Below are 15,110 nucleotides of genomic sequence, written 5' to 3' on the forward strand. Positions count from 1 at the left end.
ATGCCCACAAACTTTGCATGATAGCCTCCAGACAGTCCCTTTAAGGGATGTTTGTTATACACGTTCGTCATACACGTATGACGGGATGCTCCTGTATAATGTATAAACAGTGTGACTCTGCCTAACGCGGATGAAGTTTGGCATCCGAGACTTCCTTTCCATAATCACATGGCGGTAGCCGGTGTCTATGAAATTGAGTTCCGGATGGTCGAATGTCTCGCAGACAATGTCCCTTGCTCTATTGTCATCAAGCAGGGAAGCTACCTATGGAGGTAGGCTTCTTTACACAAACAGGAACACTAGTATCACACTATGCTGAAAGGCAGGACAACAACTCTCCTAAGGGAAATTGCTGTGTGTACGGGCTATACCCTGCGAACAATCCATGATATACGGCAGAGTCGCGACGGAGGACAGTACAAGTCTAGCAAACTGGCTAGAACAGAATGTGCCACTCATCCTGATCATAGCTGAAGACTGATTGATTGATGGATTGATTTTATTTAATGTGCCCACAAAGAGCCGTGGCCTTTAGTGTGGCGCACGAAACACAATACATACTCTATATACAACAGGGAACTACACATGCATAATGCTGGCTCATTAATGATTCCGGGATAACTAAATTAAGAGAAAATTATACTATCGAAATGTCGCACGATCAGAACCATAATCATTATACACTTTCAGTAACCGAGACAAAGGAGAAGCAACGTCTGAATGACTAATGTAGAACAAATTTCGTGCCCTTGTCCTTGTTGTACACAGAAAATATAACGAATGATAACAACATGAGACAGTCGATTTCACCGTTAACTACTTTTTCCAAAAATCGCAAATCAATACATCGTCTTCGACGCGACAATAACGGAAGTCCTATGTAATCAAGAATGCTCTCATAGTCATAGTATAACCTCCTACCAATATATCTGTCATAAACAGTAGTAACCACCTTACGTTGTTCAATTTGGTCTGACTGCGTTTTAGTCAAACGGTTTCAAACAATACTGCAATGTTCGAGTCTGCTCCTGACATGGCTCATATACAGTACTAACAAGCACCGAGGGCCAGTGAAGCCACGAGTAAATTGCGTTCTAACACCTGACAGCATTGTTCACAATGGTGTCCACATGTGGGTCGAAGGAAAGGGCGCTGTCCACTATGACGCCAAGGTCACGAACAGAGGGCACATGCTCGATATCAATGTTTTCAACAACATAAGAAAAATGTGTGGGCTTTCTCTTTTTGCTTATCGTCAACACCTTCGTCTTGGCAGGGTTAAGTAACAAAAAATTATTTTTACACCAGTTATTTACTGAATCAACATCCCGTTGGAGTAGCTCACAGTCGTCCACTGTGGAAATAACCCGATACAGTTTAACATCGTCAGCATACTGTAGCACCTGCGAGTGTTGAACGACCAAGGACAAATCATTCACAAATATTAAGAAGAATAAAGCTCCGAGATTAGAGCCCCGCGGAACCCCCCCCCCCCCCCCCAGAAAGAGACTTCTATTCCGACGACATACAATCGCCGAAGCGAACAAAATTAGTGCGATTCGTTAAATAATCATTTATCCATTTGCAATAGCCATCTGTAACTCCAGTGCGAGATAATTTCTGAAGGAGACGCACATGAGACACGTGGTCAAAGGCTTTTGACATATCGCAGTACAAAACGTCGACCTGATCACCATTGACAACTGCAGGTGAGCAATAATTTAAAAAAGAACACAGATTTGTGTCCACAGATCTTCCACTCACAAACCCATGCTGCGTTTCCACTATTCTTCTAAAGTACGCATAAAATCGTTCGTGCATGACAATCTCAAAAGCTTTTGAAAAGTTACATAATAATGAAATAGGCCGGTAATTGTCGACAACAGTAGGGTCACCACTTTTAAGCACTGGTAAAATGACGGACTGCTTCCAGACAGCGGGAAACACAGCTGTTCTAAGTGACAGATAAAATATATGCAACAGAACTGGACCAAGGATATCGGCACAACCCTTCACAAGAAAGCTAGGTATGCCGCCATCAATACCACAAGTAATCTTAGATATCAATTTTTTTAGCGCCACTAGTACCTCGTCAATAACAATATCGCTGCGCGACATGCTATCAGATAGACGATATCACAATTTCCAGAGCAGGCTCCAGATCTGTCTTTGATGAAGGAAGCGGCAAAGTGATCAGCAAAGACATTGCAAACAGAAACCGGGTCAGTACACAAGGTACTGCCACACTTTAGAGCGTTGACATCTTTGTGGGTTGTTGTGTGGGCCTTAACAAAGGACCAAAAACGCTTAGGTTCCCTATTCAAGGAGCCTTCAACCAATCTAACATGTACATTCTTGTCATGAGTGTATAACCTTTTCACAAATGCGCGACACACGCTGTAATTCCGATACGAGAAAACATCTGGCTTGGCCCTAAACAGGCGGTAAAAATGTAACTTTTTACGTAGATAAAACTTTAAGTCTTTGGGGAACCACGCAGGGTACCTCGTCGATCGGCGATTTTCACTTGTCGGAATGAATCTCAGTAGTAAGTACTGACCACGTTTATCCGGAAACGCTACAAGGCTTCTGGACGCCTTTAATTAGCAATTAGAGCTAATTGGGATCCCCCACATTAATCAGCATCATCCAATAAGTCATCACACTAATTGGGGAGCGTCTAACTAGCGTCCAGACCACCCTGTGCGTTTCCGGATAAACGTGGTCATAAAAAATAAAAAAATAGATAGAGAGAGAGTGGAGAGAAGGAGTTTAGTTGAAGATCAACGACGCCATCTTAAAGAAAGTGGCCCGGAAAGGCCGCTGACCATCGCCGGGCGATGGAGCACAGAGGCAGGTTGCAAAGCATCGCAGCTATGACCACCAGTTCCGGACATCCTGTGACGTCAGCTGTGACGTCATCATGGCATGTCTGGGCAAGTTAGGACAGCTCTGGACATGCAAGGAGAAAAACACTCGTAATACAGAGGCTGGGAAAGCAAGAGTATGCAAACCATCAATAGCTAACAAGAAAATAGAATTAGTTACACAACAAATGATCCCACCACAACAGGTGCACAGAACGACGCGACTGCTCTATCCGACAGCCAGGCAGAGAACTGACTCGTAATGGTTTTTTCTCCTGTATAAAGCCCCGCAGCTGCACCCCCTAGCGGTTACTTTCTCAACAAATCTCACAACAAAATTATTAAGAATCACGCCAGCGCTACTGCCGTTCCCAAGGCAGAAGAAGATAGAAAACGGCGGGGATGTCCGGACAACAGCAACCAGCACCCGATGTGCACGGGCACGAAAATCGCAAACAAAGCGGGAACAAAGTTGGCGAAAGCATTAGTTACACAACAAATCACCTCACCACAGCAGGAGCGCAGACCGATGCGACTGCTCTCCGTGACAGCCAGCCAGAAACTGAGCGAGCGCGGGGAGCGCACGTCTGCTTTCCGCGACAGCCGGAGAGAAACTGACTGGGGCGCCGCTCCGCGGCCGCTACGCATACGCGCTCCTAGCGCCCTCTCGGGCGACCACCTCCGAGAGGCTAAGAGTGAAGAGCATTCCTGCGCCCCCTGCTGGCCATTCTCATTGGTCGTGAGGCTAAGAGAGAAGAGCATTCCTGCGCCCCCTGCTGGCCGTTCTCATTGGTCGTGACGCCATCCTATTGTCTCAGGGCTACCCTGTTTTTTTCCACTAATGCTCCTTTGGACAATCTAGAATGAAGCCACAGTATGACATCATCATGCACCTGCGTGGCTCAAGGACGCGTACACTCTAGACAGGGGACCTATTATTTATTGAATCACTATTCCATGATTATTTCCTTTATTCTTCTATAACGATTGAATAGGAAACTATTGCAGAAGAGCACCATGCATGAAAGCTGATCGTGGGAATTCCAAAGTCTTACTAAATGAGACTTGGAAAAGAACAAAATATCCTAACACGTAACTCCATCAACGGAAAATAAGAGGACTAGGTACTCAACAAATCAACACAGAGTACGGGTAAACAGGAGCGCAAAACTCAGGGCAGCACTATCGTCAAGACAACAATGTTCCCTGTCAAAAAAGAAAAAAATACAAAATGTCAGCACAGGAAAGCATGCATATCGGGGCATGTCAGAACACGTCAGGACAAATTGTACGACTGCTGGGCAACAGAGGAAAACAAACAAACACTTGAACAGAGTGAAAAAGACACTCACCATCATTTTTCCAGTTCACAGCATTCCCTCATTGTAAATCCGCTCGTCACAAAATCCACCTGCATCGTCGAACACCATTCACCAGTGACGAACCACACATCCGCACCCCATCAGAGGCAGACAGAACCCCACAGAAGCTACGCTCTTCCACTGACGGTCAACGCCAGGAGCAGAATTTGCGTGTCCAGACCCGTCAGTGTCCAAGAGAGAAGTGAATCCTTGTGCCCCCTGCAGGCCGTTCTCATTGGTCGTGACGTCATCCTATTGTTTGAGGGCTACCCTGTTTTTTTCCACTAATGCTCCTCTAGACAAGGTCAACCTGAAACAATGGTCTCGTGGTATGACGTCATCATGCAGGTGCGTGGCTCAAGGACGCGTACGCTCTAGACATGGGACCTGTTATTTATTGAATCACTATCCCAAGATTATTTCCCTTATTCTACTATAATGATTGCATAGGGAACTATTGCAGAAGAGCACCATAGAAAAGAGGCGATTGTAGCATTTCATTCCCAAAGTCTTACTGTACAGGGAAAAAATAATGGTTCAGCAAGACATGTCCATCCCAGCCGAGAGCCATGCAGCTAAGTGAATAATGATGCTTTGTTCCTCCTGAATAAAGTCACACACCTGTCCCCCTCGTGGTTACTCTCTGAACTAAATGAATCGCAAAATTATTAAAAATAGCTCTACTCCCATTCAAGGCAGCACTATCGTCAAGAATATTTCTTGTACAACAAGAAAAAAGCTACATGTAGAAGGAAAGCATGTCAGAACAAGCCCAGGCATGTCAGTGCATGTTTGTCAGACAACAAGGGGGAAAAAGCGAAAAGAAACAAAGAAGGAAACCAGCATCAAACTATTTCTAAGCACACGCACTCCTCTTATTCAAAAACAGTGCTCATCATAAATCCGTCCAGGGCAATACACACCATTTTTCTATTGCTACACTTTTTTTCCAGTGACGGTCAATGCATTGCTACAGACTGCGTGACGTCATCACATCCTGTCTGAAGAAGAAGACAGCGGCAAAGACTCCTATCATTCATTGAATCGCAAGATTATTTCCTTTGTCCTACTCTTAATGACATTCATTCTCTCATTAAAATTCAACAAAAAAGCACCATGCATATTAACGATTTTCACCCCAAAGGCTCATCATGGTCATTAGAATTACAGTAAACTACCACTGCTCCTTAAAATAATAAGTGAGACCACTCAACATCACCTCCAGGCTTATGTAATACATGACCCTTTCTATGCTCATACATTCGTTGTCTGAGGCTACACCTGCGAGCAAAAAGGCGCGGAAGCCGGGGGGGGGGGCAAAGTTCCTTTCGCGCATTGCGAGCAAAAAGGCGAGAAAGCCGGGAGCAAAGTTCCATTCGCGCACGCCAAAGCACAAGACAGAACGCCTTTACGGGAACACGATGGCATTCATATACTATATTAATGATTATTGCATTGCAGTTTAGAAAAACCACTACAAAACTATAATTTTAGGAGCCCATTAAAATTCTACTTTCTATGGAAACTATAATTGCCCTATTACTTGGATCACTATTAATGAAGCGCTCCAATTTTTTCTCTCTTCCCATTTCAGCCTTGTCATGCAGGGAAGCAGACTCACATCCAAAATAATTAATTTACACTGAGGGTGCCGTGCTTCAGGAATTCCTATCCTGCGCTCAGATGCAAGCATTTCTTCACGGATACAGCTGACTTCCTCAACATACCGAGCTCCTAACAACATCTAACAAACAATCAGAGAAACCCTCTTCTCAGCTGCACCATGCGACTTTCTTCTGCGTAAAATCGGTGATTTGAGGAAGAGAGCAGCGAAAAATTGCGCGCACTTGTGCTTGACTTAAAAAAACTGAAGCATATGCCAATAAACCAAGAAAAAGACACTCATGTCTGCTATCTGATAGTGCCACATACACAGATGCATTGTCGCAAAGAAAGCACAGGACAGGGATACACAAATTTCCTTAGGTGAGCAGGGAAAAGGCTTAAGTCCTCAGGAATAATAGCAGAGTCACTGGACATCGCTACGCGGCTAACACAAGATAACAACAACAAGATAATAGCGGCGGGTAAAATTGCAACACTGCTAAACAAGCCCCAACATGCCGTCATGACGTCGCAAACCAGGAAAATGAAGCACGCGCGCGCACACAGCAGCTCAGGAATGCACAAGGAGAGGTGCTTTATAGGAATTTCTACTCCACACACTCAGATACCAGCATTTTTTCACAAATACCTATAACGGCTGATTTTCTCAAATTTTCTTAGAGAGCAGAGAAATATAGAAATTTGTACTCCGTGCTCAGATACCAGCATTTCTGCTCAAAAACCTTCAAAATTAAGCTCTGCTTACTTCGTCAAGATATCGAACACCCAACAAAATCAAACAAACAACCCCACTTCCACTGGTAGAACACTATTCAGCTTTTACGCAGGAGGCTTTCTTCTACATAAAAAGTAGAGAATATAAGAAAAGAGCAGCGAAATATTACACGCACTTTTGCTCGCATAGCTATAAGAGAAAAAATAAATAAAATAACGACGCACACGCTAATAAACTGTGACAAAGACACCCATTTCTGCTATCAGATAATTATTGCATAATGCTAAATACTCATTTGCATTGGCCCTGCGTGAAGAAAGCACAGGACAGGGATACACAATCTATCTTAAGCGAGCACGGAAAGTCACTTCTACTCGAACAGCCTAATACCATAAAGTCTGAATTTTTGCAAAGAAAATAAAGCTTGAACAGCGCTACGAAGGTGACAGACACGTACTAACAAACAAACAAACAAACACTTCTTCGAGTCTGTATTATCTTTTAAAAAATAACGAAAGCACACATTAAAAAAATCAAATCGGCTAGGTAGCCTACCAGACGTTGTGCCTTAAAGTTGGCTGCACGCAATGCGCGGAAGCATGCTGTGAAGCCAACTTGCGGTTTTGCTGGATGCACATGAAGTCCGATTCCAATTGGAAATCGCGCTAAGGACGTGCCAAACGTGGAATTTTCGCAAAATTAATCCCAATACCTGGAATTCTGTTCATTTTAGCGGGAATGCTGGCGCTTGTGCTTCATTATTCGAAATTTTCGAATATTCGAATTTCTCGATTATCAAATTTTCGAATACGAATAGGGTTCGAATATCAAGAATATTCGAACAATATTGGAAATTTCGAATATTCGCACACCTCTAGTGAATACTGACACTCAACGATATATAACAAAAAACAAACAAATTCCATTCTCATGAACTCTCCTCTGCCGAGCGGCTTTCTCCTGCTCTACCTGGATGCTGACTTTTTCCCCCCTCACCTACATTCTGAGTAAAAGCAGTGACAGAAGAAAAGAACCGCGAAAAATTACACGCATTTGTGTCACAGGACAGGGATACACAAATTTCCTTAAGTGAGCAGGGAAAAGGCTTAAGTCGTACCGCTCAGGAATAATCGGAGAATCACCGCTTATCGCTACGCAGCTAGCGCTTGAACAGCGCTACGAACGTGACAGATACATACTAACAAACAAACAAACAACAGCAGGACCGGCGTCGGGCACTCATAAAATACCCTGCCCAAAACAAAGACTTCGCCAGGTTCGCGAGGCAATTCCATTAAAAACGCTCGTCCTATCCTACAGATAGCAATGCAAACGCGACTGCCCTTATTTTTTAAACCACTATTTCACGCAATAGTACATAAATGTATCACTCGTGCCACACGAAAAGGCAGACACTTACTTGTCAAGTGGGGTCCCAGCGCGTGCGCGCGCGCACACACACAGGCACACACACACACACTAACATTTTCACACTCACAAACACAAAGTCTATTTTCACAACCACATAAATCCATATTATTCCTCAGGTCAATAATTATCCTGCCATCGCCAAAAGACGGCACAGACATGTATGCTTACGCAAGACAATCGGTCCTCGTTCCGGATGTAATAGGATATCGCCACTCGGCCGGCGCGAACCAATAAAGAAAGAAAGGAATGCATGTTCGCTACGAAGAAAACGGTGCCGTGCTTCTACGCAGCGATCATTATACAGACGCGTAAATGTGAACATCATTCGCTACACACTGTAGCTCTCATCATTTTTAAACCAAACCGTGTTCATAGGTCTTCACTAAATAGGTGAGCCGATAATGACTCCAAATAAAATCAAATAAAATAATCATTCCAGCATCGCTGGCTGCAAGCTTGTGTACCCAACAGAGCAGCGCGCTCCTATCAACACGCCTTGGGCTGACCTTATACACACCCGAAGCCTTTTCTGAATACATTCTGCCGGCGCCGGAATAAAAGATTTATCGCGAGGGTACTACGATGTCAGCTCTGTTGCTGTTTAAGTGATAAAACAGTGCGCCCGAACCGCGAAGCGCGCGCGTGGGCCCGGTCTCGCGGTTGGGACTCGCGACGCGCGCGATTCCCCGCGGCGTGAGCGCAACGCGGACGCGTTCTCGCGGTTTGGACGCGCGCGATTCCCCGAGTGAGCGCACTGTTTTATCACTTAGTATGTATTAGTTAGTATGTATCTGTCACGTTCGTAGCGCTGTTCCAGCGCTAGCCGCGTAGCGATAAGCGGTGATTCTCCGATTATTCCTGAGCGGTACGACTTAAGCCTTTTCCCTGCTCACTTAAGGAAATTTGTGTATCCCTGTCCTGTGACACAAATGCGTGTAATTTTTCGCGGTTCTTTTCTTCTGTCACTGCTTTTACTCAGAATGTAGGTGAGGGGGCAAAAAGTCAGCATCCAGGTAGAGCAGGAGAAAGCCGCTCGGCAGAGGAGAGTTCATGAGAATGGAATTTGTTTGTTTTTTGTTATATATCGTTGAGTGTCAGTATTCACTAGAGGTGTGCGAATATTCGAAATTTCCAATATTGTTTGAATATTGTTGATATTCGAACCCTATTCGTATTCGAAAATTTGATAATCGAGAAATTCGAATATTCGAAAATTTCGAATAATGGAGCACAAGCGCCAGCGTTCCCGCTAAAATGAACAGAATTCCAGGTATTGGGATTAATTTTGCGAAAATTTCACGTTTGGCACGTCCTTAACGCGATTTCCTATTGGAATCGGACTTCATGTGCATCCAGCAAAACCGCAAGTTGGCTTCACAGCATGCTTCCGCGCATTGCGTGCAGCCAACTTTAATGCACAACGTCTGGTAGGCTACCTAGCCGATTTGATTTTTTTTATGTGTGCTTTCGTTATTTTTTAAAAGATAATACAGACTCGAAGAAGTGTTTGTTTGTTTGTTTGTTAGTATGTGTCTGTCACCTTCGTAGCGCTGTTCAAGCTTTATTTTCTTTGCAAAAATTCAGACTTTATGGTATTAAGCTGTTCGAGTAGAAGTGACTTTCCGTGCTCGCTTAAGATAGATTGTGTATCCCTGTCCTGTGCTTTCTTCACGCAGGGCCAATGCAAATGAGTATTTAGCATTATGCAATAATTATCTGATAGCAGAAATGGGTGTCTTTGTCACAGTTTATTAGCGTGTGCGTCGTTATTTTATTTATTTTTTTTCTCTTATAGCTATGCGAGCAAAAGTGCGTGTAATATTTCGCTGCTCTTTTCTTATTTTCTCTACTTTTTATGTAGAAGAAAGCCTCCTGCGTAAAAGCTGAATAGTGTTCTACCAGTGGAAGTGGGGTTGTTTGTTTGATTTTGTTGGGTGTTCGATATCTTGACGAAGTAAGCAGAGCTTAATTTTGCAGGTTTTTGAGCAGAAATGCTGGTATCTGAGCACGGAGTACAAATTTCTATATTTCTCTGCTCCCTAAGAAAATTTGTACGTCGTTTTCCAAGCAGACCGCGTTTAGTTTACGCAAAATAGAAAAATGAAGTTGTGTATGCTCTATGATGATCCGCCGCAGGCTTAGGCCTTTTCCCCGATCACCAGTGTTTTCGCATTCGATGTCGCATGTCTAGACTTGATCAGTAGTGTTGCAATTTTTACCCTTCGCTAATATCTTGTTGCTGCCTTAATAATCTGTTGTTGCTATATATGTTGTTGCTGCCCTAATATCTTGTTGCTGCTCTTGTGTTAGACGTTGAGCTTCGTAGCAATGTAACGCTACGATTATTCCTGAGCGCTCTGTGTGTTTAATGCGTTGTCCTCTGTGTGTGCGTGTGCTTTTTTTCCTGATTTGTGACGTCATCGTGCATGTCTGGACTTGTTTAGCAGTGTTGCAATTTTACCCGCTGCTAGTATGTTGTTGGTGTCATGTTGTGCTAGCCGTCGAGTTTCGTTGCGATAAGCGTTGATTCTCCGGTTATTTCTGAGCGGTTCGACTGCTCACTTATGGAAATTTGTGTATCCCTGTCCTGTGCTTTCTTTACGCAAGGGTAATGCGGCTGTGTATGTGACATTATGCAAGAATTATCTGGTGGCAGAAATGGGTGTCTTTTTCTCAGTGTATTGGCGTGCGCTACGGTTTCTTGCAGTTACAGCTATTGGAGCACAAATGCGTGTAATTTTTCGCGGTTCTTTTCTCCTTGCACGGCTTTTACTCAGAATGTAGATGAGGGGAAACAGTCAGCATCCAGGTAGAGATGGAGAAAGCCGCTCGGCAGAGGAGAGTTCATGAGAATGGAATTTGTTTGTTTTTGTTATATGTTGAGTGTCAGTATTCGCTTTCCTCGATATGTTGAGGAAGTCAGCCGTTATAGGTATTTGTGCAGAAATGCTGGTATCTGAGTGTGTGGAGTAGAAATTCCTATAAAGCACCTCTCCTTGTGCATTCCTGAGCTGCTGTGTGCGCGCGCGTGCTTCTTTTTCCTGGTTTGCGACGTCATGATGGCATGTTGGGGCTTGTTTAGCAGTGTTGCAATTTTACCCGCCGCTATTATCTTGTTGTTATCTTGTGTTAGCCACGTAGCGATGTCCAGTGACTCTGCTATTATTCCTGAGGACTTAAGCCTTTTCCCTGCTCACCTAAGGAAATTTGTGTATTCCTGTCCTGTGCTTTCTTTGCGACAATGCATCTGTGTATGTGGCACTATCAGATAGCAGACATGAGTGTCTTTTTCTTGGTTTATTGGCATATGCTTCAGTTTTTTTAAGTCAAGCACAAGTGCGCGCAATTTTTCGCTGCTCTCTTCCTCAAATCACCGATTTTACGCAGAAGAAAGTCGCATGGTGCAGCTGAGAAGAGGGTTTCTCTGATTGTTTGTTAGATGTTGTTAGGAGCTCAGTATGTTGAGGAAGTCAGCTGTATCCATGAAGAAATGCTTGCATCTGAGCGCAGGATAGGAATTCCTGAAGCACGGCATCCTCAGTGTAAATTAATTATTTTGGATGTGAGTCTGCTTCCCTGCATGACAAGGCTGAAATGGGAAGAGAGAAAAAATTGGAGCCCTTCATTACTAGTGATCCAAGTAATAGGGCAATTATAGTTTCCATAGAAAGTAGAATTTTAATGGGCTCCTAAAATTATAGTTTTGTAGTGGTTTTTCTAAACTGCAATGCAATAATCATTAATATAGTATACGAATGCCATCGTGTTCCCGTCAAGGCGTTCTGTATTGTGCTTTGGCGTGCGCGAATGGAACTTTGCTCCCGGCTTTCGCGCCTTTTTACTCGCAATGCGCGAAAGGAACTTTGCCCCCCCGGCTTCCGCGCCTTTTTGCTCGCAGGTGGGCAGACAACGAATGTATGAGCATAGAAAGGGTCATGTATTACATAAGCCTGGAGGTGATGTTGAGTGGTCTCACTTATTATTTTAAGGAGCAGTGGTAGTTTATTGTAATTCTAATGACCATGATGAGCCTTTGGGGTGAAAATCGTTAATATGCATGGTGCTTTTTTGTTGAATTTTAATGAGAGAATGAATGTCATTAAGAGTAGGACAAAGGAAATAATCTTGCGATTCAATGAATGACAGGAGTCTTTGCCGCTGTCTTCTTCTTCAGACAGGATGTGATGACGTCACGCAGTCTGTAGCAATGCATTGACCGTCACTGGAAAAAAAGTGTAGCAATAGAAAAATGGTGTGTATTGCCCTGGACGGATTTATGATGAGCACTGTTTTTGAATAAGAGGAGTGCGTGTGCTTAGAAATAGTTTGATGCTGGTTTCCTTCTTTGTTTCTTTTCGCTTTTTCCCCCTTGTTGTCTGACAAACATGCACTGACATGCCTGGGCTTGTTCTGACATGCTTTCCTTCTACATGTAGCTTTTTTCTTTTTGTACAAGAAATATTCTTGACGATAGTGCTGCCTTGAATGGGAGTAGAGCTATTCTTAATAATTTTGTGATTCATTTAGTTCAGAGAGTAACCGCGAGGGGGACAGGTGTGTGACTTTATTCAGGAGGAACAAAGCATCATTATTCACTTAGCTGCATGGCTCTCGGCTGGGATGGACATGTCTTGCTGAACCATTATTTTTTCCCTGTACAGTAAGACTTTGGGAATGAAATGCTACAATCGCCTCTTTTCTATGGTGCTCTTCTGCAATAGTTCCCTATGCAATCATTATAGTAGAATAAAGGAAATAATCTTGGGATAGTGATTCAATAAATAACAGGTCCCATGTCTAGAGCGTACGCGTCCTTGCCACGCGCCTGCATGATGACGTCATACCACGAGACCATTGTTTCAGGTTGACCTTGTCTAGAGGAGCATTAGTGGAAAAAAACAGGGTAGCCCTCAAACAATAGGATGACGTCACGACCAATGAGAACGGCCTGCAGGGGGCGCAAGGATTCACTTCTCTCTTGGACACTGATGGGTCTGGACACGCAAATTCTGCTCCTGGCGTTGACCGTCAGTGGAAGAGCGTAGCTTCGGTGGGGTTCTGTCTGCCTCTCATGGGGTGCGGATGTGTGGTTCGTCACTGGTGAATGGTGTTCGACGATGCAGGTGGATTTTGTGACGAGCGGATTTACAATGAGGGAATGCTGTGAACGGGAAAAATGATGGTGAGTGTCTTTTTCACTCTGTTCAAGTGTTTGTTTGTTTTCCTCTGTTGCCCAGCAGTCGTACAATTTGTCCTGACGTGTTCTGACATGCCCCGATATGCATGCTTTCCTGTGTTGACGTTTTGTATTTTCTTTCTTTTTTGACAAGGAACATTGTTGTCTTGACGATAGTGCTGCCCTGAGTTTTGCGCTCCTGTTTACCCGTACTCTCTGTTGATTTGTTGAGTACCTAGTCCTCTTATTTGCCGTTGATGGAGTTATGTGTTAGGATATTTTGTTCTTTTGCAAGTCTCGTTTAGTAAGACTTTGGAATTCCTATGATCAGCTTTCATGCATGATGCTCTTCTGCAATAGTTTCCTATTCAATCATTATAGAAGAATAAAGGAAATAATCATGGAATAGTGATTCAATAGATAATAGGTCCCCTGTCTAGAGCGTACGCGTCCTTGAGCCACGCAGGTGCATGATGACATCATACTGTGGCTTCATTGTAGATTGACCAAAGGAGCATTAGTGAAAAAAAACAGGGTAGCCCTGAGACAATAGGATGGCGTCACGACCAATGAGAACGGCCAGCAGCGGGCGCAGGGATGCTCTTCTCTCTTAGCCTCACGACCAATGAGAATGGCCAGTAGGGGGCGCAGGAATGCTCTTCACTCTTAGCCTCTCTGAGGTGGTCGCCCCAGAGGGCGCTAGGAGCGCGTATGCGTAGCGGCCGCGGAGCGGCGCCCCAGTCAGTTTCTCTCCGGCTGTCGCGGAAAGCAGACGTGCGCTGCCCGCGCTCGCTCAGTTTCTGGCTGGCTGTCACGGAGAGCAGTCGCATCGGTCTGCGCTCCTGCTGTGGTGAGGTGATTTGTTGTGTAACTAATGCTTTCGCCAACTTTGTTCCCGCTTTGTTTGCGATTTTCGTGCCCGTGCACATCGGGTGCTGGTTGCTGTTGTCCGGACGTCCCCGCCGTTTTCTATCTTCTTCTGCCTTGGGAACGGCAGTAGCGCTGGCGTGATTCCTAATAATTTTGTTGTGAGATTTGTTGAGAAAGTAACCGCTAGGGGGTGCAGCTGCGGGGCTTTATACAGGAGAAAAAACCATTACGAGTCAGTTCTCTGCCTGGCTGTCGGATAGAGCAGTCGCGTCGTTCTGCGCTCCTGTTGTGGTGGGATCATTTGTTGTGTAACTAATTCTATTTTCTTGTTAGCTATTGATGGTTTGCATACTCTTGCTTTCCCAGCCTCTGTATTACGAGTGTTTTTCTCCTTGCATGTCCAGAGCTGTCCTAACTTGCCCAGACATGCCATGATGACGTCACAGCTGACGTCACAGGATGTCCGGAACTGGTGGTCATAGCTGCGATGCTTTGCAACCTGCCTCTGTGCTCCATCGCCCGGCGATGGTCAGCGGCCTTTCCGGGACACTTTCTTCAAGATGGCGTCGTTGATCTTCAACTAAACTCCTTCTCTCCACTCTCTCTCTCTCTATTTTTTTATTTTTTATGACCACGTTTATCCGGACACGCACAGGGTGGTCTGGACACTAGTTAGACGCTCCCCAATTAGTGTGATGACTCAGTGGATGATGCTGATTAATGTGGGGGGTCCCAATTAGCTCTAATTGCTCATTAATGGCGTCCAGAAGCCTTGTAGCGTTTCCGGATAAACGTGGTCAGTACTTACTACTAATCTCGACATTGCGTCTTGCACGGTTAATGTCAACATATTGGCCGCATTGTCAACACTTGTGGCGTTGAGCACTTGGGACCAATCGTGGACACGAAGATGTCGGTAGAAGGCAAGATAGTTACCGCTCTTGTAATTGTAGCGCTTACCAGGCACATTTTGGTGATTCCACACAGGGAGATGAAAAAACACAGACAGGGGAGGATAGTACACGTGGACAGGAACAAGGGGCTCATTCGCCACTTCGACGCTA

The sequence above is a fragment of the Ornithodoros turicata genome, unplaced genomic scaffold, assembly GCF_037126465.1.
Source record: "Ornithodoros turicata isolate Travis unplaced genomic scaffold, ASM3712646v1 Chromosome106, whole genome shotgun sequence".
In the NCBI taxonomy this organism is placed as follows: Eukaryota; Metazoa; Arthropoda; class Arachnida; order Ixodida; family Argasidae; genus Ornithodoros; species Ornithodoros turicata.